Genomic DNA, 27,035 nt, shown 5'->3' with positions numbered 1-27,035 from the left:
TAGTTGTGTGACAAGGTGAAATATTACCTTTCTGGTTTGGATTTCCTCAATTATGAAATATGTATAGGATCATAAAAATCTTGTAAGTAGTCAATACACTGTAGTTGACAGCATTTTGCACATATAAAATATGAAATATGACATAAGAGAACTGTCTTTTTAAGAATTGTTTTCTCATGAAGATCGAATTTTCCCACAGGATACTCCCCAAATTAGTCTGCCATATGTAAGAAATTGTTAAACTGTGTCTGAGTTGGGACTGTGAGTCTGCCGATTAAATGAGTTGACAAGTTGTCTTCATTATGTCCGTGGTTCCCTTTAATCCTAAGTATATGATTATTCTGCATTTTTAATAGCTTCAGTTCCACAGAACACATTTTCAAAGCATTTCACCATTGGCTGGTAATTCCTTATCTCCCATTAGCAGTACAATGAAGCCTACAGTTTTCAAGTCCCAGCAAAGAGTTTTCAATCCCTGCTTTGTATTCATCCATTTATCCACCAAAGACATTTATCAAATCAGAATTATGTGATGGTACTTCAAAAAGTTTGTTGAAAAATTGAATTGAAAGATAAGTTTATTTTGATACAAAAACATTTTGAAATCCAGGCAGTCTTTTTTCAAAATATATATTTCCTATGAACTTTTTAAAGTATCTTTGTACACCGAAAGAACAGTTACACACTTGTGATAAAATTTGCTATTTATTTACCGTTTCCCACTCAGTCTTAAATACAGATGTTTACAGTTTAGTTGCCTTGATTTATCTTAAGTCCTATACATAATCATTGCACAATTTTAATAGTTTCCAAATTTGGGGGTTGTTTTGTCCTTAATTCCTTTTTTAATTGAAAAAATGTTTGTGATGATGCATCTATTGGTGGCTTAAAGAATAATAATTTTTAAAAAACAACCGTGTACCTTGTGCTCAACTTACAAAAGAAAAGTTAACAATTCTTTTGAAGCTTCCTCTGCTCTCTTCCCAAATCACATCAATGTTCTTTGCCCGCGGTAGTAATTACTAACCTGAACATATGTTTACTGGGAGCCAGTGCTGTGGCAGCGCAGCTCTCTACTATGGCCTAGGAAAGCCACAGAAGACGGCCAAAGTGCATGGGCCCCTGTACCCACATGGGAGACCCAAAAGAAGCTCCTGGCTCCTGGCTTTGGACCAGCACAGCTCTGGCCATTGCAGCCACTTAAAGAGTGAATCAGCAGGTGGAAGACTTCTCTCTCTGTCTCTCCCCTTCTCTGTCTATAATTCTCTCTCTCAAATAAATAAATTAAATCTTCAAAAAATTTTGTTTTTAGGGCAACATTGTGAGATTCATCCACGTTGAGATGTGTTTGGTAATTTAATCATTTTTACTGCTATGTACTGCTCCACAATTTATTCTGACCCACTCATCTGAGCCTGCACTGTTGTCTCCCTGGGTCCCCATAGCAGGAAACTAGAGTGAGGAGGCAGAGGCAGGTATAGAACCCAGTACTCCGATGTGGGACATAGGCAACTTACCGGCTAGGCCAAACATCTGCCCCCATTGCCATTTGTGCTGTCTTTCCTCTTCCGTGAAATGTTTGTTAATGACAAGAGTGCATTTATTGTCTTTTCTTTATCGATTCCTAGATTGTGTGTATGTATATAATATTTCTGACCTGGCTTTTTACACTCGTGCTTTGAATTTCGATGCACTTAGTTTCTTCTTCTTCTTCTTCTTCTTTTTTTTTTTTTTTTTTGCATTTGGCACATTTCTTTATTTTTCCAAAGTTGATTCAAATTTGACTTCAAGCCACTATCCCAATGAGCTGGCCAGAAGTGCAATCCCAGGCACACTACTGAGCCTCCCTCCCCCAACCTCCACCTCTTGTCAAGGTCCCAGGGCCTTAAGCAGTGTCAGGGCCTCGGGGAAGCTGCTGTCTCAGCAGCGGCTGTGGCAATACCCATCAGGGCCCGGGGCCTTGTGCACCTTGGGCCTGGTGGCTGTGCTGATCTGGGGCTCCTTCTGGGATGTGGGACTCTTAGGGGAGGAGTACAAGCTCTCAACTCAAGATCCACCCTCCCTGAGGGTCCCAGGCCTTGTCACCTCCAGACACTGCCTAGCATTGGGGGGTGGGACCTCTCCCCACTCCTGCCAGCTCTCATTACACTCTGTCCCTTCCCCTTCTAGGGTGAAAATCTCTCCCTCTTCCTTCTTGTTGCTGTCAAAGGTCCATCCTCTTTTCCTTCCCCCTCCAGGACACCGCTCAGGATCTCTATAAAGAGTCAAGGTTATCACAAAGAACAGGACAATCCACTGGCTTCCAGTTGCTTCTATGTTCTGATCCCCAAAAATACCCAAGGCAAGGAAATACCAGGAACTGACTTTGCTTGAAAAAGCCAGAGGAGGGGCGAAAATTCAGCCTGGTGGTGGAGATGCCCACAGCTGGGTTCCACTCCCAGCTCCAGCTCCTGACTCCACTTTCTGCTAATGCAGACCCTGCGAGGCACCGGTGACGTCTCAAGTTCAGTCCTTGGGAGACCTGGATCTTGGTGCTTCCATCTTCAATCAGCCCCAACCTGGCCCCAGCTGTGGCAGGAATCTGGGGAGTGAACCAGTGAATGGAAGATCTCTCTCTCTCTCTGCCTTTCAAATAAATAAATGAAAGGAAAGAACTGGTGATTTTACCTGGCTTGAGCATCTCTCAAGTACTCCTTCCCACTCAAGGACTTGGGCCACCTTCCACTGCCTGCCCAGGTACAATGGCAGGAAGCATAGGTTTGTAGGTTCAAGGTCAGGCGGTCTCCGTGGTTCAGGCATCTGGTGGGGGTGGCAGATGCCGCCATGGCAGCGTGCATGAAGGTGAAGGGTCACTGGGAGCCAGGAAGTGGGGGGGAGGGCTGGAGAGGGGGGAGTAAAGGGGAAGGGAGAGTGAGGGAGAGGAGGGGAGATAAGGAGGAGAGGGAGGGGCCTAACCCCACTCAGGCTTCTACAAGCAACCCCTTGTGAGAAGCACCTTAGTTTCTTCATTTTAATGTAATCAAATTTATGGAGATCTTTCATGTTTTAAAGGCCTGTTTTAGAGAAGCTTTAGGTTCACAATGAAATTGAGAAGAAAGTACAGAGATTTCCCATGTACTATGCCCCCCACACACACAGCTTCCACTGTTATCAGTATTCCTCACCAGAGTGAGGCATTTGTTACAGTGAGGAACCAACACTGACACATCACTGTCACTCAAAGAGCATGGTTTACAGCAGGGTTCACTCTTGGTGTTTATGTATTCCATGGGTGTGGCCAATGTGTAATAACATGAATATGCACTTATAGCATCAGACACAGTATTTTCACAGCAGCTGGGAAAAAAAGAAATTTCTGTGTTCCTCCTGTTCCTTCCTTTCCCGTCCCAGACACTGACAACTGCTGATCTTGTGCTGCCTCATGGTTTTACCTAATTTCTTCCCCTTTGAATTGCATTTTTGTTGTTTTTTAAAAACATCTTCTATCTCCAGGTTATGAAAGTCTTCTGCTATGGCTTCTTTTAAAACTTTTAAATGTTTGTCTTTCTCATGTAAATTCCTAATTTATCTTCATTGAGTTTTAGTATAGTAGGAGGTAAGAATGCATTTTCAAGGTGTGACTACAAGGAAAGCCAAATATTGCAGTATCACTGAACTACAATACTGCTTCTTTCATAGTCCAGGTATCATCGCCTATGTGGGTTTTGGTCTGGGTTCTTTATTCTAGTCCATATATCCATTTGTGCTTATTCATGTGATACAGTCTTGATTATTTTATCTTTCTAAAACTCCAGGCATGGAGAAAACGAATTCCTCCACCTACCCTATCATTCTTTTACAGAAGCATTTTTGTTTTTGTTCTCATTGACTTTCTCTCTCTGCTCTCCACATTTTCTTTAATTTTTGCATAGTAATATATTCACATGGTTCACAATGATAGATGCAAGAGAGCACCCTGTGATGATTCATCCTCCAGCTTCTGTCTCTCCGTCGAGTACCCTTCTACATATACAGCTGCAACTAATTTCTTCAGTATCCCTCCAGGGACACCCAGAGTGTTTTAGCCACATCAACCATGAGTCATGAGTATGTATGTAGTCTCTTCTTCCACTTTTGTCATGGCTATACATATTGTTGCAGAATGTTTTATATTTTGCTTTATCTGTAATAAAACCTTATGTATCTTCTTTATTAGTACATAAAATGTTTCCTTTTCTATGGCTTAAAATATTCCATTTTAAGAATATACCATAATTTATTTTCTCAATCACCTAGTGCTATCATTTGGAAATGTGTTTTCCCTACCAAAACTCATGTTGAAATCTGATTCCCAATGTAACAGTGCTAAGACATAGTGGGATCTTTAAGAGGTGGTTAGGACTTTAAGAGGATTTGATTATTTCTTGCAAGGCTGGATCAATTCTCATGAAAGCAGGCTGTGTAGAGCAGGTCAACTCCTTTGTCTCCTGCCTCTAGCCCATATGCACATGCTTGGCTTACATATTTTGGCCCTGAGTTGATATAGTACATGGCCCTTATAGGAAGTCAAGCAGATATAGCACAACACTCTTGGATTTCCAGAACCAGAGGTCAAAATAAACCTATTTTCTTCACCAATTAAAGTAGTCTCAACTATTCTGTTATTGCAACAGAAAACAGAATGAAAAAAAATATGTACTGGAGGAACTTATCTGCATTTTCCCTTATTTTGCAGTAAGATAATGCTAAAATTATTAACTTTTAAGGAATATTTCACATACATGAAAATATTTCTGTAGAAGATAAATCCTCAGAAATAAAATTCCATGTGCATTTAAATAAATAAAACTTATAAAATACTTCTTAGGGATATTACCATGAACTTACAAGCATTTGTTTAATGGTTAAGATGCTGTTTGGGACACCTGTGTCCCATACCAAAGAGTCTGTCTTTGAGTCCCAACTCTACTCAAGCTTCCATCTTCCTGATAATATGCACCTGGAAGGCAGCAAGTGATGGCTAAAGTGGTTAGGTGCCTGCCTCCCACATGAAAGATCCAGGTGGAGTTCCAATCTTTGGTTTTACCCCGGCCCAGCCTTGGGTAGTGCAGGTATTCAGAGAGGGAACCAGCAGATGGGAGATATTTCTGTTTCTCTCTGCCTCGCCCTCTCCTTTTTCTGCTCTCTTTCTTTCAAATAATAATCTAAAACCCCCAATCTCCCTTTAGAAATTTTATTTCTGGGCGAACATAGCCGAAGTCGGCGAGGACAGCGGCGCCCGCGCCCTGCAGCCCCGTGCTGTGCCTCGCGGCCGCCGCCACCGCCGTCGCCAGGCGCGATCGCCGGCCCGGGGCCCGGCGCGGGCGGGGGCGCGGGCGCGGCGCCGGCGCTGGTGGCCCTGGAGGCCGCCTCGGTGCGGCAGAGCCTGGGGCCTGCGTGGCTCCAGGGCCGTGAGTTCGAGTTCCTCATGCGGCAGCCGAGCGTCACCATCGGCCGCAGCTCCTCGCAGGGCTCCGTGGACCAGAGCAGGCGCCTGCCCAGCTTCATCTCGCGGTGCCACCTGCAGCTCAGCTTCCAGGAGCCGCACTTCTACCTGCACTGCCTCGGCAAGGACCGCGTCTTCGTGGACGGCGCTTTCCAGCGGCGCGGCGCGCCCGCCCTGCAGCTGCCCAAGCAGTGCACCTTCCGGTTCCCCAGCACGGCCATAGATCCAGTTCATGTCTCTGTACCACAAAGAGGAGGCTCCGGAGTCCCCGCTCCGGCCTCAGTACCCCCAGATCTCCCCGCTCAAAATCCACATCCCGGAGCCGAATCTCCGGGGCATGGTCAGCCCCGACCCTTCCCTGACCGGCACGATCAGCGTCCCTAACTGCTGCCCGGCCAGTCCACATGGAGCTGGGTCCTCCGACTACCGCTTCGTCCAGAACGTGCCCTCGGACTGCAGCTGGCCGCCGAGTTTGCCGCAAAGGCCGCCTCGGAGCAGCAGGCAGACGCTTCCGGAGGCGACAGCCCTAAGGACGAGTCGAAGCCGCGGTACTCATGCGCGCAGCTGATCATGCAGGCCATCTCCTCGGCCCAGGACAGACAGCTCACACTCAGCGGCATCTGTGCACACATCACCAAGCATTACCCCCACCACCCTACCGCCGACAAGGGCTGGCAGAACTCCATCCTCCACAACATCTCTCTGAACCCCTACTTCATCAAAGTCCCCCGCTCCCAGGAGGAGCCGGGGAAGAGGTCTTTCTGGCAGATCGACCCGGCCTCCAAGGCCAAGCTGGTGGAGCAGGAGTTCCGGAAGCGTCGGCAGCAGGGCGTGTCCTGCTTCCGCACCTGCTTTGGGCCCCTGTCCTCCAGGAGTGCTCCTGCTTCACCCCCCCACCCCGGGCTCATGTCCCCTCATTCCAGTGGCCTGCGGTCACCAGAGTGTCTGTTCCGGGAGGGCTCCTCCGTCTCACATGAACCTGACCTTGGGTCAAAGTCAGCCTCCCTTCCTGAGTACTGATATTCCCAGAGTGCGCCAGGCTCCCCCGTGAGCGCCCAGCCAGTGGTCATGGCTGTGCCCCCTCGGCTGTCCAGCCTCATGGCCAAGCCGGTGGCCTACATGCCGGCCTCCCTTGTGACCTCGCAGCAGCCCTCGGACCACGCGATCCACTTGCTGCAGCAGGCCCCCACCGTCACCATGGTCCCAGTGTCACCACCGCTGCCAGCTCCACCAACGGATACATCCTCGCCAGCCAGGTCTCGGCCAGAGGCCCCCACGATGCAGTGGGCTCGGCCGTGCTGGACCTGGGCACTGAAGCCAGAGGATTGGAAGAGAAACCCACCATTGCATTTGCCACAATCCCTGCGGCCAGCCGGGTCATTCAGACCATGGCCAGCCAGATGGCCCACGCAGTCCCTGAACACACGGTCACCATCCTGCAGCTGGCTGCCCCCGTGACCATCGGGCCCTCTCTGCCCTCCTTCGTGACTTCCTTTCACGGAAGACGTTTGGACACCTTAGGTGGTTTCACTTCTGTTTCGGGAAGGGAGGCAGGAGCTGTGTTCTGGGTCTGTCCTTAGACTGAGCTGTGTCCCACAGGCCCATGTGTGGGAGGGAGATTTTTTTTTTTTCTTACCTGAATGATGATTCCACTGTAAAAATAATTTCAGGGGAAGGGGCGGGTGTTCAGGGTGTGTGTACGAGAGTGTGGGAGTGTGTGTGAATGTGTTTTTTTTTTTTTTTTACAGTGACTGAGTATTTTTCACAATATGTCTAATAATCAGAGCTTTAAAAAGCAGTGGTGTCCTATCAGGTGGGCACCTCAGTTCCAGAACTCAGGCCATGCAGGTCCTGTCCAGGCACAGTGCCCGTCCCACACCCATGGCCGCCCACACTGGCACTCGGGGACAGAAAGCCGACAGGCCCACGCCGGTGCCGTCTCTCTTAAGTAGGGTACAGTGTTTTTTGTTTTTTGTTGTTTTTTTTTTTTAATAAGGAGCCATACTTTAAAAAAAAAATTCAAGATCTGAATGTGATTTCTAATTGTATCAGACGTTAATGTTTTAAAGCTATAACAAAGTTTAAAATTTCTACCTTTTAAATTTATTTTAAGTGTTTTTATCTATTAAATTGTTGGATGTGGATGAGGAAGTTTTGTTTATCCTCTTAGCATTTGTTTCTATAACCAGAAATAAAATTATCTATGAAAGAAAAAAAAGAAATTATATTTCTGAAAAGCCTGTGCCAAGTGCCAACAACTGTGGCAAAAAAATATTCTACGTGAAGGATCTCTGTAAGTGAGATCCCAACAGAAAGAAATAGCCATCAAACGAGGTACTTCTCACTGAAGGGAGGAGAGAACTTTCAGTTTACTAATGGTCTTGTCTAAATACTGATGGAGTCTGTGGATTCAAAAGGCTTCCATTGCCTAGGCAGCTCATGTCAAGAGCCTCACATGGTCACTGACATCATATATCATAAAAGTGTTTACTGTTAAATTAGCAACAGGAGTCACTGTGCACTAACTCCTCATGCAGGACCTCTGTGTAAATTGAGTTGTATTATGAGAATTAAATGTGGTACTTGTTCTCAGTTTTTGTGTGTGTGTGTGTAAATTGTTGAAATCTTTACTTATTATAGTTAGTCTTCTGTGTACAAAGTTAATTGAAAATAAATCTTGGCCAGCGCCATGGCTCACTAGGCTAATCCGCCTGTGGCGCTGGCACCCGGGTTTCTAGTTCCGGTCAGGGTGCCGCATTCTGTCCAAGTTGCTCCTTTCCAGTCCAGCTCTCTGCTGTGGCCCGGGAGGGCAGTGGAGGATGGACCAGGTCCTTGGGCCCTGCACCTCCATGGGAGATCAGGAGGAAGCACCTGGCTCCTGGCTTCAGATCAGCGCAGTGGGCTGGCCACAACGCACCAGCCATAGCGGCCATATGTGGGGGGTGAACCAACAGAAAAAGGAAGATCTTTCTCTCTGTCTCTCTCACTGTCTAACTCTGCCTGTCAAAAAAAAAAAAAAAAAGAAAAGACAAAAAGAAAGAAAATGAATCTTCATGGAGAATGAGATGAGACTGGAAAGGGGAGAGGAAGGAGAAGGAGGGGTGGAGTGTGGGTGGGAGGGCAGGTATGCTGGGAAGAATAGCTACATTCCTAAAGTTGTACATATGAAACTTGTATTTCTTGAAAATAAATAAATTAATTAAAAATTATATTTCTGGGGCCGGCACAGTTGCGCACTAGGTTAATCCCCCGCCTGCAGCACCAGCATCCCATATGGGCACTGGTTCTAGTCCCAGTTGCTCCTCTTCCAGTCCAGCTCTCTGCTGTGGCCCAGGAAGGCAGTGGAGGATGGTCCAAGTGCTTGGGCCCTGCACCCACGTGGGAGACCAGGAGAAGCACCTGGCTCCTGGCTTCATATTGGCGCACCGCCGGCTGTTGCGGCCACTTAGGGAGTGAACCAATGGAGTGAAGGCCTTTCTCTCTGTCTCTCTCTCTCATTGTCTGTAACTCTGCCTGTCAAGTAAATAAATAAAACCTTTAAAAAATAATATTTCTAGGGGCCATTGCCATGGCACACTTGGATAATCCTCCACCTGTGGCACCGGCATCCCATGTGGGCTGCGGGTTCTAGTCCTGGCTGCTCCTCTTCCAGTCCAGCTCTCTGCTGTGGCCTGGAAAGGCAGTGGAGGATGGCCCATGTGATTGGGCACCTGCACCCACGTGGGAGACCAGGAAGAAGCACCTAGTTCCTGGCTTCAGATAGCTGCAGTTCGATCCATAGCGGCCATTTGAAGGGTGAACCAACAGAAGGAAGACCTTTCTCTATGTCTCTCTCTCTCACTATCTAACTCTACCTGTTAAATAAGTAAAAAAAAAATTATATTTCTAAAGGCAATGTGAGAAAATATCTATTTTTCCACAGATTTGTCAACAAGTTGTGCTATCAAACAGAGCTTTTTTGCACAGCTATTATTAAGAACAATATAGTAATTAATCTACCTAATATTTTTCTTGCTATTAGTAAATATTTACATAAGAGCTTTGTAATTCCTTTTCTGTAATTTGCATACTAATATTTTACCACTCTCTATTGGATCTTTTCATTTTTTATAATCTGTTATAGAAGTGTTTTATACATTAATGAAATTATTCTTATTTCTATGATAGTTGTTGAGAATATTTTCCTTGGGTAGGAATATGGGTTTGGGGTTCAGTGCTGTGTCACAGTCAGCCAAGCCTCCACCTGCAGCACTAGTGTCCCATTTGGTGCTGGTTTGTGTTCTGGCTACTCCTCTTCCTATCCAGCTCTCTGCTGTGGCTTGGGAAAGAAGTTGAAGATGGCACAAGTGCTTGGGTCCCTGCATCTGCGTGGGAGGCCTGGAAGAAGCTCTAGCTCCTGGTTTTGGATCAGCCCAGCTCTGGCCATTGCAGCCATTTGGGGAGTGAACCAGCAGGTGGAAGACCTTTTCTCTATCTCCCTCTCTCTGTCTGTAATTCTATTTCTCAAATAAACAAATGCAATATTTAAAAAAAATTGGTTTCTGATCCTTTTTGCTCCAATTATTCTCTGCCATGCAAGAAGTTTTAATTTTTGTTTTTTTTTTCCTTCCCCCAGTGTGTATTCATTGTGCTTCATTCAGAGATCTATTGGCTTTTAATTTATAAATGTATTTCTGCATGCTCTATTCTACTCCATTGATCTATGTATCAATTACACACATGTTTTCTGCTGTTTTGGTTAATATTGTTTTATAGCATATAGTTTTTAAAGATTTATTTATTTATTTGAAAGGTGTCGTTACAGAGAGGCAGAGGTAGAGACACAGAGAGTGAGGTCTTCCATCTAATGGTTCACTCCCCAGATGTCCACAACAGCCCAAGTTGCGCCAATCCAAAGCCAGGAGCCAGGAGCTTCCTTCAGGTCTCCCATGTGGGTTCAGGGACCCAAGGACTTGGGCCATCTTCTACTGCCTTCCCAGGCCATAGCAGAGAGTTGAATCAGAAGTGGAGCAGCCAGGACTCAAACCTATCCCATATTGGAGCGTCTGGGTTTGATTCCTGGCTCCACTCTGAGTAAAACGTCCTGCTTGCACTCATCTTAGGAAGCAGCAGGTGGTAGTTCACATACTTGAGCTCCTGCTACCCATGTGGGATACCCAACTGAAGTTTGGCTCCTGGCTTTGGCGTGGCCTAGCATCAGCTACTGCAGGCATTTGGAGTACTGAACCAACAGACAGGACAGGAGATTCATATTCGCTCTCGCTCTCTCTCTCTCTCTACACACACACACACACATACACATATCTTCCTTTCTCCCTCTTTCAAATAAAAAAATGAAAATAAATAAAATTTTAAAATTTTATTTAAATGTTAAGTAGTACACTGACACACCTAAATGTATTTTTAGCTTTAATTATGATGGTGAATTTCTGGAAGTTCTCCCATTTTAAGGTTTTTAAAGACTATAGTTTTTAAAGGCTCTTGCATATTTGCTTTATTCAAGGTGCTTCCTTTAATATTTAGTAAGTTTTTGGGGGCCTGCATTGTGGTACAGTGTGTTAATCATCAGCCTATGATTCTGGCTTCCCATATGGGTGCTGGTTTGAGTCCTGACTGCTCCACTTTTGATGTACCTCCCTGCTAATGTCCTGGGAAAAACAACAGAACATGGCCCACGTACTTGGGCCCCTACCTTCATGTGGGAGATGTGGATGAAACTCTTGGCCCTTGGTTCGTGGTTCCTGGCTTCAGCCTGGCCCAGCCCTGGCTATTGCAGCCATATGGGAGGTGACCCAACAAATGGAGGACCCATCTTTGTCTCTCCCCCTCTCTCTGTAACTCTGCCTTTCAAAGTAAACTGAACTTTTTAATTAATATAAAATAAAAAAGAAGTCTTTTTTCTGAATATTGTGCATTAGCCCTCTATGTCCATTACCAATCTTCACTTTCTTATTTTCCTGAATTGCAGAAGCTGAAAACACACAATCCAAAAAACCTCAGTTTTCACGTCATCACTCTTGCTACTAGGTTTCTGACTGCAAGTTAGTTTTCTCCAGAATAAACCAAGGGACCACTGAAAAGAACTTGTGTAAGCAGGGAATGGAGTCTCCAGCAGAGAATCAAGTTGGTTTGGTTGCACCGGGTAGGCTCCAAGTTTCAGTGTAAAAGTCCATCACATGGCCATTTGTAGACAGGACTAACTTCCCGCACATAATGTAGGCTCTGGCTGTCTCTTTCTCCTACCATCTGTAGTCACATCCTAGACTCTGGACCAGCACACAGTTGTTACACTAATGGTACTGGTGTGGCTTTCCTGCAAGCAGGTGACCCCAACACTATGCTTCTCACACATAAAGAACCTTAGCATCACACAGATCCATCAGGATTAACTAGAATTCAGCTCTTAACTTTGCAGTCTGTCTTTTTCAAGAGGCTGACACTTCCTAATAAATAATTGATCAGACATCCTCTAGCTTGGAGAAGTTGTAGAAAATATCTAAAACAATATCCTAAGGGCACCTGATGGATTTTCATAACATTTCACATTTAATTAAGAAGAGCAAGATCGATGTAAATGCATTTGTCAGGCCCAGGCTGGTCCACAGCTAAGAAGAAAGCAGTTTCATGGAATGTTGAGGGCAGAAGCAAAATCAAACAAAGTTGGAAGACAAATGGGCAGCAGAACACAGTAGCAATAAGCATGCACCATTTTATCCCAAAAATTTGAAAATGAAGGGAAGACAAAAATAGGATTGCCACTTAAGAACAAAGTGATACGGGGAGCTTTCAGAAATGGAAATTACTGGGATATTTCCATTCTGATGGGAAGTAAGGAGTAAAAGAAAAGACACTGGAGTTACAGAAGAAAGTACAGAGAGATGATAGACACGTCCTAGACAGCAGGATTAGCCTCAGGTGTGTGGCAATTTTTCCATGTTGGGGAGGAGGCAAGTCTGGGTTGGGGTGCTTGAGTATGAACCTCTTGTCACAGAGAATTGACTCAGTTCTTATGTTGTTTCTTCTACTTTCTCTATGACATAGTAGGTAAGATCTTCAGTTGAGACAGGAAGAAAAAGTGTGGTCAGCTATTTGAAGAGTTAGGAAAAGACTCAAACTAGTTTCTATGGAAATGGATAGAAAAGATGGGTAGGGAAATTTAAAAGTCAAGCTTCCTAGAAACCACACTGAATGACACAGGAAGCACTTGGGAAGTTTGTGTCTGCAATGGCACATTAAATATGAATATGTTCTTTTGAGGGGCCAGCATTGCAAAGTAACTGGTAAGGCCACCATCTTCAGTGCCAGTATCTCATTTGGGTGCAGGTTCAAGTAGGGGCTGCTCCACTTCTGATCCAGCACCCTGCTAATGCCTCTGGGAAAGCAAAATAAAATGGCCCACGTCCTTGGACGTGTGCACCCACATGGGAGAAACAGAAGGAGTTCCAGGCACCTGTCTTCAGTTTGGCCCTGTCCTGGACATTGTAACCATCAGGAGAGTGAACAAGAGGATGGAAGATTTCCTTGTGTCTCTCTTTCTGTAACTCTGACTTTCAAATCAAATAAATAAATCTTTAATAAAATTTCTTTTGAAAGTCTTCCCAGCCTTAATGTAATGACCCCAAATCTGACAGATTTGCTTCTCCTTATCTACCTCACATGAAGTCCCATTTTCCTGTTTGTACAGTTTTGTCACTGGCCTCCTAATTTGTTCTCAAGATTTAGAGCATCTCTTTGCTCAATTCTAATTGCTGAGAAACTCAACTAGTGACTCATCTGGTATTTCAGTTTTTAATTTTTTTTTGCTGTATAACAGAACAGACCACTCCCAAACTTAGTGCCTTATAATCACAACCATTCATTTATCTTACAATTCCCTGTGTTGGCAATATGGACTTGGCTTTCTGGGGGTGGTTCTTCTGTGGATCTTGGCCAGGCTCACTCATGTGCTGTAGGCAACTTCCTGGTTTGCTTGATGACTTCACGACTGATAGCCTGTTGATGTTTTTCAGCTTGAGCAAAGAGGGTGATGGGAATATCTCTCACCACTCAGCAGGCTTGCCCAGGAATCTTTACATGGTGGTAACTGCAGGATTTTCAAGGACGGAGAGAAGAAGACAAAAACCCAAAAATATGTCATTTTCAAGCACTTAGTTACAACACATTAAACATAGAAAACAAGTCAAACAGCGAAATCTTAAATGAATGGATGGAAAAGAGATTATACCTCTGGATAGAATGAGTCGAAAAGTGTACATTACATAAAGGCATGAGTATAGGAATGAGAATTTGGATGAGAAGAATTTGTGGTCACTTCTTATTATCAACTACAGTGCCCTTCCTACCAAGATTCGGATATACCTTGATCTTCCACAACAGCTCCATTTCAAGAGCTCCATATTCACTGGCATATCTCCAAGTTACTGCTCTCTGCTCACCCTAGTATACACACACTGCTCTACTCATACCTGTGTTGACCACCTGATAGTTATTCTTCCATATTAGGTTAAATGTCCTCCAATGCATTCTAATGGGTTCTTGTATCCACTGAAACATAAAATGCACAGTGAATGGTTTTATTGTTACCTGACCGATATATCACAGTGCTTTTAGCAATGGCAGATGGGCAAATACCCCTCTCTTTCCTGTTCTTTATATACTACCTTTGCAGCCTTCTTTCCTTTATTTGTTTGGCCACTCTTTGTCAATACATATTGTCACACTTTTCTGCTTACTTTCTAGTCTAGAATGTCTTCCTTTGTGGGTATTATCCAGGCTTAAAAAGCCAGTTAGGTCTCACCAACTCATCCTAAATATGATATGAGTCAGGTATTTTGTACAGCAGTTAAGATTCCTCTTGTGATGCCTGCATCCCATATCAGAGTGACTGGATTTTAGTTCTGGCTCAACTTTAAATCCCATGTTCCTGCTAATGTGCATACTGAGAGGCAGCAGGTAATGGCTCAAGTAGTTGCGACCCTGCCACCCATGTGCGAGACCTGGACTGTTTCTAACTCCTGGCTTTGGCCTCACCCAGATCACTCTTGCTCTCTCTTTCTCTCTCCCTCTCCCTTTCAAACAAATAAAAAAGGAAGTAAATAAATAACTATAATTTTATGAGTGTACAGGATATCACATTTTCCTAATAGTGGAATAAACTCCATCACTCTTTGCTTACATTTTCAATGTGATTAAACTAGCAGCAGAACAGAAATTTTGCTGAGGTCTATTACAATTTCAGTGGGCATGTTGTTTTTAGTATAATCAAAACTGACCTATTACATATCCATATCTTTTTGATCTAAGGACTGTGTGTGTGCACACACATGTGCAAGTGTATATGGGGATGGGAGGAGGCATAACAAGTGAACCTAAGGAGCAAAAGAAAAAAACACGAAAGGGAACACAAAGGAGAAAGTGTTTGGAGACAGATGCCTCATAGCAAGGCCTGTAAATTTGTATGTATGTAAAGTTGTCCATTATACACTTATAATTTATCAGTCACTCAACGTGTGTTTATTGGGTGCCTGCTTTGAGACTCACATCATGCTCAGGGTCATGAAGCTCACCCCAGGGTGAGGACTGCACTGGATGTAATTCTATCAGTGGCCTGGTTCAGTCTTTCTGGAGTAAGATTCTGGCACAAGAGAAGGTGGAGAAGAGGAGCCAGGAGGCCTCCACATGCAAGCTCGGCTGATTGAAACCATCCCTCCCCTGTGAAACACTTGCTGTGACTTCAGGGTCAGGAGATGAAGCACCACTCCTCTCCTCGCTCTCCATGTGGAGTTGTTTTAGAGGTGATACAGCTCTTGCAGGCAGAACTGAAGCCTCCTCCCTACCCCTCTCTAGCACCAGGCCATCTGGCTAGCTCGAAGAGAAAAACCAGGAAAAAGAATTTGGTTGGCATCTACTAGAAATTAGTTCCACTTTAAAAGCAAGGAGGCAGGGGGCTGGTGCTGTGGCATAGTGGGTAAAGCCACCACCTGCAGTGCTGGCATCCCATATGAGTACTGGTTCTTTTCCTGGCTGCTCCTCTTCTAATCCAGCTCTCTACTGTGGCCTGGGAATGCAGTAGAAGATGGCCCAAGTGCTTGGGCCCCTGCACCCATGAGGGAGACCCAACAGAAGCTCCTGGATCCTGGCTTTGGATCAGTACAGCTTCCCCAACTGTGGTCAATTGGAGAGTGAACCAGTGGATGGAAGACTTTCTCTCTCTCTCTCTCTCTTTCTCTGCCTCTCTTTATCTCTTTATGTGTAACTCTTTCAAATAAATAAATAAAATCTTTAAAAATAAATAAGAAGATGATAATGTTAGGTGAGAATCAGGAGCTGTTGGAAATTACTTTCAGAGCCTTGCGACTCTCAGCTTCAGAAAAAGATTGCATGGCTTCCTCCCATCAGGAAGACAAGTCAGGAAGAAAGTCTATTTCTCTTCTTGTCAGTGCCGAAATGGCATGATGGAAGCAAGGAATGGACAAATGATTTCACTCTCAAACTCATCTAAGTGTTTTTTATCCTTATCATTAAAATTAATAACTGACATTCAGTACCTACAAGGCAGCAAATATTGCTTTAGGCAACCTATACATGTTATCTTATTGAATGCTCAACATGAGCCATTTTGATGGATAGCATTAGTCCCACTTTGCAAATTAAAAAACTGAGTTCACCAAGTTATGTTCATCCCCCAAGATCACGGACTGAATTTTTTCTTTAAAATTTTTTAAAGGTTTATTTTATTTATATGAGAGTTACAGAGAGAGTAGAAACAGAGAGAGAGGTCTTCCATGCACTGGTTCATTCCCCAAATGGCTGCCATAGCCAGAGCTGAGCTGACCTGAAGCCAGGTAAGCCAGGAGCTTTTTCCAGGTCTCCCATAAGGGTGCAGGGTCCCAGGGACTCGGGCCTTCTTCTGCTGCTTTCTGTCTCTACCTCTCTCTATAACTCTGTCTTTCCAATAAATAAAAACAAATCTTTTAAAACAAAAAAGCATATGTTGTCCTGAAAGGTAGTTCTATGGGCTAAAATCTACACCAAATCCTCCGAAGTTCTTTCAAAAAAAAAAAAAAAGTGTTGTGGGAAATCATGGAAAGATGTAAATCAGAGAAATCGGAGCAGTAGCTTGTGTGTTTAGTTTTAGGTTCTTTTTTTTTTTTTTGACAGGCAGAGTGGATAGTGAGAGAGAGAGAGACAGAGAGAAAGGTCTTCCTTTTGCCGTTGGTTCACCCTCCAATGGCCACCACGGCTGGCGCACTGCGGCCTGCACACCGCACTGATCCGAAGCCAGGAGCCAGGTGCTTCTCCTGGTCTCCCATGGGGTGCAGGGCCCAAGCACTTGGGCCATCCTCCACTGCACTCCCGGGCCACAGCAGAGAGCTGGCCTGGAAGAGGGGCAACCGGGACAAAATCCGGTGCCCCGACCGGGACTAGAACCCGGTGTGCCGGCGCCGCTAGGTGGAGGATTAGCCTACTGAGCCACGGCACTGGCCAGTTTTAGGTTCTTAAAAATATGATGTTAGCTTCTGAGTGAAGATGCAGGTAAGGGAGGAGTGGAAGCATGGATGTCAGCTAAGAAGCTCTACACAGCCCAGCTTGGGGCGGGGGGGGGGAGGGTATCTGTGCCTAACCCAATGTGTTTGTGTATGAGGGAGTACTAGGAAAACAGTGTGACCTTTAAACTCCCTGTTTGACCTTTAGCAAATGGTTTTATCCCCCTAATCTTCTATGTTCTCACCTATAAAATGGAGAAAATAAGTTACTATGTGGGGTTGTCCTGAGGATTAGTTTAGTATGTAAAAAGGCTTGGAATAATACACAGCAAAATTATGTAAAAAAAAATAGTTGTGGAGAAACTGTTTTCTATTTATTTTTGTATTCCTTTCAGGGCCTAACACAACATCTGTCTTCTGGTAGCTGGTCAATAAAGATATGTTGAATTGAAATGTGTTACTGATGGCCAGCGCGTGGCTCAATAGGCTAATCCTCCGCCTAGCGGCGCCGGCACAGCGGGTTCTAGTCCCGGTCGGGGCGCCAGATTCTGTCCCGGTTGCCCCTCTTCCAGGCCAGCTCTCTGCTGTGGCCCGGGAGTGCAGTGGAGGATGGCCCAAGTGCTTGGGCCCTGCACCCACATGGGAAACCAGGAGAAGCACCTGGCTCCTGCCTTCGGATCAGCGCGGTGTGCCGTCTGCAGCGTGCCAGCCGTGGAAGCCATTGGAAGGTGAACCAACGGCAAAGGAAGACCTTTCTCTCTGTATCTCTCTCTCACTGTCCACTCTGCCTATCAAAAAAAAAAAAATGTGTTACTGATGTACCACCAGTAGCTTACGTAGACTGAGTTAGTGTTTTCATTAGCAGGGAGTATTCTGTTGATGATATTTTAGAGCAATGCATTTCTCAAAGTCTTCTGTTGCTCTCCACCCCCACTCTAATTCTGACTTTTGTAATCTCTTGCTCAAACTATTGCAATAACACATAACTCATCTTCACAGCTCCAGGCCTCCTCCTCCCCAGTCTAGCCTACATACTGCGACAAATCTTATTTTCTGAAACACAGGTCAGATTGTGTAGATCCCCTTTTCAAAAACCTTGAGTGGTTTCCTAAGGCCATAGAATTCAGTCCCAGTTCCACAGTGTGGTGCTGGGGAGATCTCCACAATCCAGGCCAGCCTTTCCATGCATGCATTCCTAGTCTACTGCCCTCCCCAAACATAGGCCTGCTACCCAGCCTCTGTACCTTTGTTCAGGCTGTTTCCTTTACAAGAAATGTACTCCCCATGTATATCAACTGCTTATAATTCACCTAACGAGACCTTGTGAAAATGCTACCTTCTCCATGAAGTATTCTCTGACCTTGCACTGAGAAAAAGGAAAATGAAATCTCTCTCCCCTCCTTTTGTTGCTAATAAGCATTACTTCCCTCCCTCCCATTGGGCATCTTCGTGTTACCCAAGCTCCGCGTCCTGTCTCATGGTAAATGAGGAAACAGGGCTTGAAACAGGAGCACAAAAAAGAGGTGGATTGGATATGGAATTAGAACTTGATCCCAGGCACTCTGATATCAATGTGAGCATCCCAAGTGGTGGCTTAACCCACTGCGCCACCACACCCACCCACCATTGTATTTTTGTAAAGAATACATTAGAAAATCTATTTAAAGTTTCTAGTATGGTAGGTGGCTAAAATGTAATGATGCTGCTGTTACTATAACATGTAGAACCAGCATGAGACTTGTAGTTATACAGACCCAGGGTCAAACATTAGCTTAAACATGTTATGAATTATATACCTCTTTGGTCAACCCACTTAACCTGTCAGCTTTTTCACAGCAGATAATAACACATACGAATCTAAGGAATTTTATGACAATTAGGAAGAGCTTAAAAATAATGTATGGAAGCAAATCCTTGATTAATACTCAACATGAGTGAGAAATTACCCTAAATATCTTATATGTATCAATCCATTTCATTCATAAAGGAACTCTATGAGGCAGGTATTGCTACTATCCTCTATAGATTAGGGACTTCACACAAAGGGGTTAAATGCCTTGTTCAGGATCAGACAGTTAACAAACTGTGGATCTGGTGTCTAATCCTAACCATTCTGGATTCATAGTCTAATGTTTTATAACAAATAGACAATGAAATTGAGTACCTGGCAACTGACAGGTTCCATATGAATGCTATAAGAAATACTAAGTGACCTCTTCTCATTCTGCCAAAATAGGGACTGTGCTTTACTCAACTCTATAATTTGACACCTTGTATATAGTCAGTGTCAGTTCGTACTGTTTTACAAAAGCCACTTATGCACCTCTCACCTCCATGTTCAGTAATGTCACATTGATAGCTTGAAATTAATGATGTGGAAGTATTGTATCACAGGAATAAGCCAGTGCCACAATGAATCCTGCGCTTTATAAACTGAGTCATTTAATTCCCTTTGGGGCTTAAGTTAGCTTGATTTGGGTTAACATCATTTACAATGCAAAGAGGTTAGCCCACTCAATCTGTTATTTGGGATGCTCTTAGGAAGGGTGAGAAGGAGAAATGTCATCCAGCAATATTCCCCCAAATTAATTCACTAGGAAGAATTTCAAAGATTATGACAGCATATGACCTTCTCATAGAGGAATATAGCATTTGCTCTAAAAGTCCTACTTCATGAGATTATTTATTTAAAAATTCAGAAGGATTCTAAATGGGGGTTCTCCAATCTGTTGGTAATAGCAAGAAGACTAAGTCTTAGTTTCTTTATGAAACAGAAGAAAACACAGAGATTTGGGGAGAAAACAATCAACTTTCTGGTGTTCAGTGTTGCTCAGAAAATATAAAATATTCTAATGAGGCCTTAAAAGTTCTTGACCTAGTTCTTATGCTTTGATACTATGAGGAGTCAGAAGAGTCAATAGGCAGTTGAATTGGTCCTGGTGAAAATGAGGACAGGAGACTCCCTCTAAGAGGGCACGAAATGCCTGCCTTCCCCAAAAGTTACATTTACTAAGATCAAAGTGCCATCCCACTCCTTGGGAGCTTTCAGTCTTATGAAAGTAGCAAAGGAGTGGTGATTCCACTATTCTGGTGGTTTTCGTCTCATCATTTGCAAGCTAGAGAGGACAGACCAGATCACAAATCTGCACTCTTGATGGGTTTTGTCCCTGCCTTCTAACATTGTTAGCTACTACTCAGTTTTTTTTTTTTTTCTTTTCCCCAGTAATTGTTTAAAAGACTCAGACCCTCACAGTTCGGTGGGTTTCTGGCTCTCTTGGAACCCCCTTCTGGCTGCTTTGGGAGGAGGTTTCTGATAAATAAATCTTGCTTTATTCTCTGCCTTGTCCACATGCAAATTCTTCTTTCAGAGACAAAGAACTGAGGTAATCTTTCCCTGCCACTGGTGCACTTGCAGCATTATCCTTGGAGATCATCTATGTTGGCCCTTCTTCTGCCTATGATTAAATTGTGTTTGGAGACTAATTGACATCCAGCAATCATTACAGATGAACAAAAATGAGACTTGAGCTTACAGTCAAGCAGGCCAGAGGATTTCCTGCTCATTATGTGTGAGGGCACTCGGAAAGAGTAACAACTAAAAGTACCTGCCACACCTGAGTGTGTCCTGGCAACTGGTTCAACACAAGTTAACTGGAAGGTCCCTGGAAACTAGAATTCTCAAGAGAATAACACTAGATAGTGCAAAGCATAGGTAGATCTCTTCCTTCAAAGAAGTACAGTATCTGTGGTTTCATTTTCTGCAGTTTTAACTGCCTGTGATCTTAAATATTAAGTGAAAATTTTCAGAAATGAATAATGTGTATTTTTAAATTGTGTGTCATTCTGAGTAACATGAGAAAATTTTGACCCATATTGCAATCTCTCACCTGGAATGTGAATTATTCCTCATCCAGCATATCCACATTGTATACATTAACCTCCCATGAGTCACTCAGTCATCTCAGTTATCAGATTAACTCTCATGACATCTCTGTGTTTGTGTTCAAGTAACCTCCAGTATACATAATAATGGACCCAAAGTACAAGAGTAATAATGCTGCCAATTCAGATGTCCCAAAGAGAAGCCATAAAGCCCCGGGAGCCAGGTCTCCCACATGAATGACAAGGACCCAGTCTCCTGAGCTTTCACCTGCTGTCTTAAAATACTGAACTTTGTGAAACAGACAACATCGAAAGTATCCACACCACAGTAGAACATGAAATAGCTTGAGTCACTAAGAAGGATGAGACATCAGTTTGAAAAAAGCTCCTTTGGGGTCAGTGCTGTGTGTTGCAGGTAAAGCCTCTGCCTGTAGTGCCAGCATCCCTTATGGGCACTGGTTCAAGTCCTGGCTGCTCCACTTCCAATCCAGCCCTCTGCTATGGCCTGAGAAAGCAGTGGAAGATGGCCCAAGTCCTTGGGCCCCTGCACCCATGTGGGAGACCCAGAAGAAGCTCTGGGCTCCTGGCTTCAGATCAGTGTAGCTCCAACTGTTGTGGCCAACTGGGGAATGAACCAGTGGATGGAAGACCTCTCTCTTTCTCGCTGCCTATCCTCCCTCTGTGTAACTCTGACTTTCAAATAAAATAATAAATCGTTAAAAAGAAAAAAAAGAAAAAATCCTCTTTAATAGCAACATGAATGCTACTAAAATTGAAGTAAGAGGGGGCTGGCAGTGTGGCATACCAGATTAAGCCATCACCTGCAACACTGGGATCACATATAGGAGTGCCAGTTCCAGTCCCGGCTACTCAGCTTCCTATACACCTCCCTGCTAATATGCCTGGGAAAGCATAGGAGGATGGCTCAAGTGCTTGGTCCCCTGGCACCACGTGAGAGATCAGGATGTTGTTCCTGGACCCATCTGGATTGGACTAGTCCCAGGGGTTGTGGCCATTTGGGGACTGAGCCAACAAATGGAAGATTCTCTCTCTCTCTCATTCTGTAAAATACATAAATTAATCTATTGAAAACTTGAGGCAAGGACGAACCTCAAATTGATAATGAAGCTTGGGTGGGAGAATGGTGAAATCATTGATGCTTTATAAAATTTTATGGGAACAATGCTCCAGAGAAATCATCAGTTTGAAAAAGAGTAGCTCGTTTTAAGATGAAATGAGACAATGCTGAAAATGAAGCCCACAGTGCCAGACCATCCACATCCATTTTCAAGGAAAACAACATAATACTTTCCTGCTCTAACTGATGTGGACAATGATTAAAAGAACAAATAAGTCAAGACCATAGACATCACAATTGATTCAGCTTGGACTGAAAAATTAAAGTGGAGTGCTTTCTGCTCCACACATACCAAAACTGTTGTGCCCAGATAAGTCACAGACAAGAACACAGCATCCCAATGGAAAATGTCAGCAAGTGGAATCCTGAAGGATTTTTGAAAAGAATTGTTTTGAGAAAGTAGTCAAAGCTTCAGAAGAATAACACCCAAAAACCCCCACCAGGGAGTCCCTCTCCACAGTGACAATGCTCCTGCTCATTCCTCTCATCAAGCAATGGCAATTTGGTGAGAGTTTCACAGGGAAATTGTTATAAACCCATCTTACAATACTGACTCGGTTCCTTTAAACTTATTTTTGCTTCCTAGTCTTAAAAAGTCTTTACGGAACACCCATCACCCATTTTTTCCCAACTAACAATATAAGAAAGGTTGCATTTACATAGTTAAAGTCCCAAAAACTTAATTCTTTAGGGAAGCACTAAATGGCTGATGCCATCACTTACAAAACTGTCTTGACAAATACCACGTGTTCTCCCTGATCTGTGGTAACTAATAGATTACCTAAAAGGTGATCTATAGAGTAGAATTGACACTTTGAAATGTGATGATTTTGAACAGCCCTTATCTTCACTGTTGGGGACTTTTTGTTTTTTCATGCTATTTGTTGAACTCTTTACTTAATGTAAGGTATGAAAACAAAGATATCTCATTAGTATAAAGTTGCTGAAAATATTTTTGTAGAAAATAAGATAAGAATAAGACAGGGAGGAGGAAGAGGGGTGGAAGTGAGGACAGGAGGGAAGGTTGAGTGGGAAGAATCACTACGTTCCTAAATTTGTATATATGCAATTAATGAAATTTGAACAAATTAAATAAAAGATTTCTAGGTTTAAATAAGTGTCTTGAGCTTGATGGATTTTAATGCTAGAAATAAAGTTTACATTTTATTTTAATTTCATATCTATTTTTAAAGTTCTCTAGTATTTGTCTTAATTCATCTAGCATAGTATCCTCAAAATTCAGCCATGTTTAAACATGTGTCAACATTTCTTACATTTTCAGGGTTCAACAATGTTCTATTGTATGTCATATATTTTTTTTATCTTTTCATCCACTAATGCACATTTAGGTTACTTCAACGTCCTTGCTGTGGTGAATAATGTTTCAATGACTGAGTGTACAAATATATCTTTGAAACCCAGCTTTCAATTCTTTTGTGTGTCTACTCAGACTTGGAATTGCTGGATCATGTGGTAAATCTAACCCTTGTCTTTTTACTGATCTCAGAGGAAAAGCTTTCAATATTTCATCATTAATTGTGACATTCATGGTAGGTTTTTCATGAGTGGCTTTTATAATTTTAAGGTAATTTTTTTTTTTTTTGGACAGGTAGAGTGGACAGTGAGAGAGAGAGACAGAGAGAAAGGTCTTCCTTTTGCCGTTGGTTCACCCTCCAATGGCCGCCACATCGGCCCCATGACGTGTCTGATGGTCACCCAGACTGCCAGCCAGCACGACCTCGTGGTGACCGGCTCCAAGGACCAATACTATGTCAAGATGTTCAAGCTGGGCGAGTGTGTGACCAGCACCATCGGCCCCACCCACAACTTCGAGCCCCCGCACTATGATGCTAGGCCCTGGGGGCACAGCTTCAAAGGACAGAGCCAGGCAAGGAGGGGGCTGGGGATGGGCAGGGGCCAGATGATGACCCAGAACCTCCCTGCAGATTTTGTCCTTGCACTTAAGAGGGCAGCAGAGGGTCTGGGAGCCAGCGGGGGGGGTGGGGGGGCAGGCCCTGGAAGGCCTGAGGAGGCTTTGGCCCAGCAAGGGAAGGCGCTCATCACTCCTGCAGGGCGGACACCGGCTAGGGCAGGGTCTGGGCCCACACGGCCCCAGATGACATTGGGGAGCCCAGCAGGATCAGTGGGGGGCTGGGTGCCGACCACAGCCCCCACACCAGGCAGCACGAGGGGTCCCAGCGACTCAGCGTCCTCCCTCCCCACAGCGGCTTGTGCTCTTAAGTGACCTGCGCCCACCACACAGCCCCAGCGTGGGCAGCAGGGCCATCACCGAGGACTGGGTGTTTCCCGAGCTGCAGCCGGGCCACAGGTGCACCAGCCTCCGCCTGGCCTATTCCCCCGTCCACAGCAGGCTCCGGAAGCAACCAGGTGGAGCCTCGGAGGGGTCAGTCACTCACAGGAAAGCAAACACTGACCTGGTTCACACCGAAACCGGGGCCTGGTCCCAACTGCCACGGGGATGGGAGCCACCTTCTGCCCGGGAGCTTGCAGTCAGCTTCAAAGGTGTGGACTGGGTCTCGGCCCCAGACGTGGGCACTCTGGGGTCCAAGCTCTGCAGGCTCAATAGGGTGGGGACCCTGGCTGTGCCCAGGTGTGTGAAGATCCGGGGTCTGGACAGGGCCCCCGGCACACACACGCGGCTTCGTCTCGAGTCTTCAGACTAGCACGGAGGGACAGGAAGTAACAGGATCGGTCTCAGGATCAGGACCAGCTGGGCCCCTGCGGTCTAACTGCGGCCCAGGCCCACCGTTGTGCTCCATGGCAACCATACTGTGCTTCCGACACGTGGGGTCTTGAGCGCTGAGCAGAGCTGGGGCCTGCCCCGGCCCTGGGCCTCAGGCTCCCTGAGAGAACAGCAGGGACAGCGCCCGCGGAGCACAGCTCAGAGCGGCCCAGGACTTCCGGGGACATAAGTCAGTGACGCTCTCCACGATAGCAGAGCCGGCCCCGCGTGAGGTAACTGACCCAGCAGAAACAGCAGGACACGGACATGGCGCCCAGCACCTCTCCAGGGACTGCAAGAGCGCCCCAGGCACGGTCAGCCCGGGTGCGGGTCTTCCAGCTCCGGCAGCCTGTAGGTAAATGGCCGTGTGATGCATCCTCCCTACAGGTGGCAAGTTTCTGTGGCAGGTGGCTGGGGAGGGGTGCACGTGGGCAGGAAGAGACTTGAGGCCACTTCTGAGTGCTGAGGGGCCCGGCACCCAGGGGAAAGGAAGGCCTCGCCGGGAGACTGTCCAGGTGTCCAGGGGCAGGGTTCAGGCGCTCCTCGCAGGTCAGCACAGCCAGAATCAAGCAGCATGTCCCTGAGGGCCACACGCGAGCAGCCGTGGAAGGAGGACAGCCCCCCAGCTTTCCTTGGGCCACGGCAGCCACCCTAGCCCCAGCTAGGCAGTCTCAAAGTCACCGTGCCCTGGGGAAGGAGCCCAGGGCTGGTGTGGGCGGGGAGGGGCCTGGGCCCGCCCATGTGGAGCGTTCCTGCAAATCCACAGTTGCCCCACCAGGGGGCGCCGGGACTCTGGAGCTGGGAGGCCACAGTCCCAGGGGAAGGAGGAAGCTGCTCACTGAGCTCCTCAGTGGTGGGGCCCACGCCCAGGCCGGTTTTAACGCTAGAAAGCGCTGCTGACAAAACCAGGGTGGAAGAAGCACGGGGAGCCCTGAGATAGCGTAAGCCCCCCGGGGCGGGTGGGGAAGCCCGGGGACCCTCACCCCCCGCCAAACTTGCCGGGGGGCCGTCCACTGAGCTGCTGCTCTCTGTGTGACCTCGCAGGCCCTACCTTTCTGGGGGTGGCGGGCACGAGCTCCTGGGGTAGAAGACACGTGTGGCGCGGCGGGTGTGGCTGGTGTGAGGCTGCCCCGCACCGGTGCCAGGCCCCAGGACAGGAGAAGGCACTGTACTGTTGGACAGCCTGGAGGGTCCCCGGGCGCAGGGGCAGGGACAGGCCCCAGCTGCAGAGTGGGAGGGGGCACTACCCTCCTGTGCGCAGTACATGGAGGCTGTGGCCCTGGGGATTCCTGGAGAGAACACGTGGGAAGAAACTTCAAGTCCATTTCCAGGAGGCAACAGCAAAAAAACAAAAACAAAAAACATAATAAATTAAACAGCGGGAGTATTTCTGACCATCTCCCCAAGCAGCTCCACCCTGGCCCAAGCCACTGCTGGCGTCCCCAGGGCACAGGGCCAGCTGCCTGCACCTGGCTCCCGGGGCTACCTGAGGACTCTAGCTCAGAGGCAGGTGCAGTGGCCCGGAGGCCGGGCTGGGTCACAGGGGAAGGCCCGCTCGCTGGGGGGCGCCATGGGGCTGGGCTGGGCTGGGCTGCTTCAGTTCCCCTCTGAGCCCCAGGGAAAAACCCAGAGGCTCAGCAAAGACCACGGCGGAAGGGGGAGGAAGAGGGATGACGCCCCTTGCTTTCGCGGCTCAGTCTCCCCAACCTCTCTCTGAGGGGCAGCACTCGGTGGGAAGGCCCAGAGCAAGCAGGGCGGGAGGGGGCCGCAGCCTCCACCCCCAGCCACAGCTTCCCCTCCATGGTGGCGGGGCGGCTGGGCCGAGGGTCGGGCATCCCTCAGGCCTTGTTCCTAGGATGCGCCTCCGGGCACCCTCCACACACTCCAGAACTTCACTGTCAGGTCACTGGAAGCCGTGAACATGTGCTTGGCGTTGGTGCAGATGGCCTTGATGGGGCTGTCGTGGTCCTTGATCTCACCAAGGGGCGTGAAGTTGTTTTATTATTATGCCTGTGCTTACAACACAGGTATTTGTGTTTTCTCATTAAGTTTCTCTTCTGTTTGATTATGCTGTGGACTACTTGAAATTCCTTCAGTTTAGACTGCATACCTACTTAGACCTGAAGACTGTAAGCAAGTAATCTTTTTATTACTCCTAATTCTCAGTGTGTCTGGTCATGCTATAGAATACTTTGAAAGCAATTCAATACCATTGCATTTAGTTATGTTGCAAACTTCTTAAATTTAAGGAATCAATTACCACCTATTATATTCTGCACACATGATTAATTCAACTAGTCATAAAGCAATTATTCCAAATGT

At 46.0% G+C, this 27,035-nt stretch overlaps 1 long non-coding RNA gene and 1 pseudogene across 1 annotated transcript; one reads left to right on the top strand and one right to left on the bottom strand.

Moving 5' to 3' along the window:
* The first annotated feature begins 2,823 nt into the window (after nucleotides 1-2,823).
* LOC138850337 (forkhead box protein K1 pseudogene) lies at nucleotides 2,824-7,044 on the top strand (annotated as a pseudogene).
* Nucleotides 7,045-13,238: 6,194 nt separating this feature from the next.
* Nucleotides 13,239-25,606, bottom strand: LOC138850479 (uncharacterized). Its single transcript, XR_011390284.1, has 2 exons — nucleotides 24,406-25,606; nucleotides 13,239-13,547 (listed from the first exon to the last, which is right to left on the bottom strand). It is a non-coding gene; the product is annotated as an uncharacterized lncRNA (long non-coding RNA).
* Between the last annotated feature and the right edge of the window lie 1,429 nt (nucleotides 25,607-27,035).

This window comes from Oryctolagus cuniculus, chromosome 7, assembly GCF_964237555.1.
Source record: "Oryctolagus cuniculus chromosome 7, mOryCun1.1, whole genome shotgun sequence".
Taxonomy (NCBI): Eukaryota; Metazoa; Chordata; class Mammalia; order Lagomorpha; family Leporidae; genus Oryctolagus; species Oryctolagus cuniculus.
This window is presented reverse-complemented; position numbering and strand designations above follow the sequence as displayed.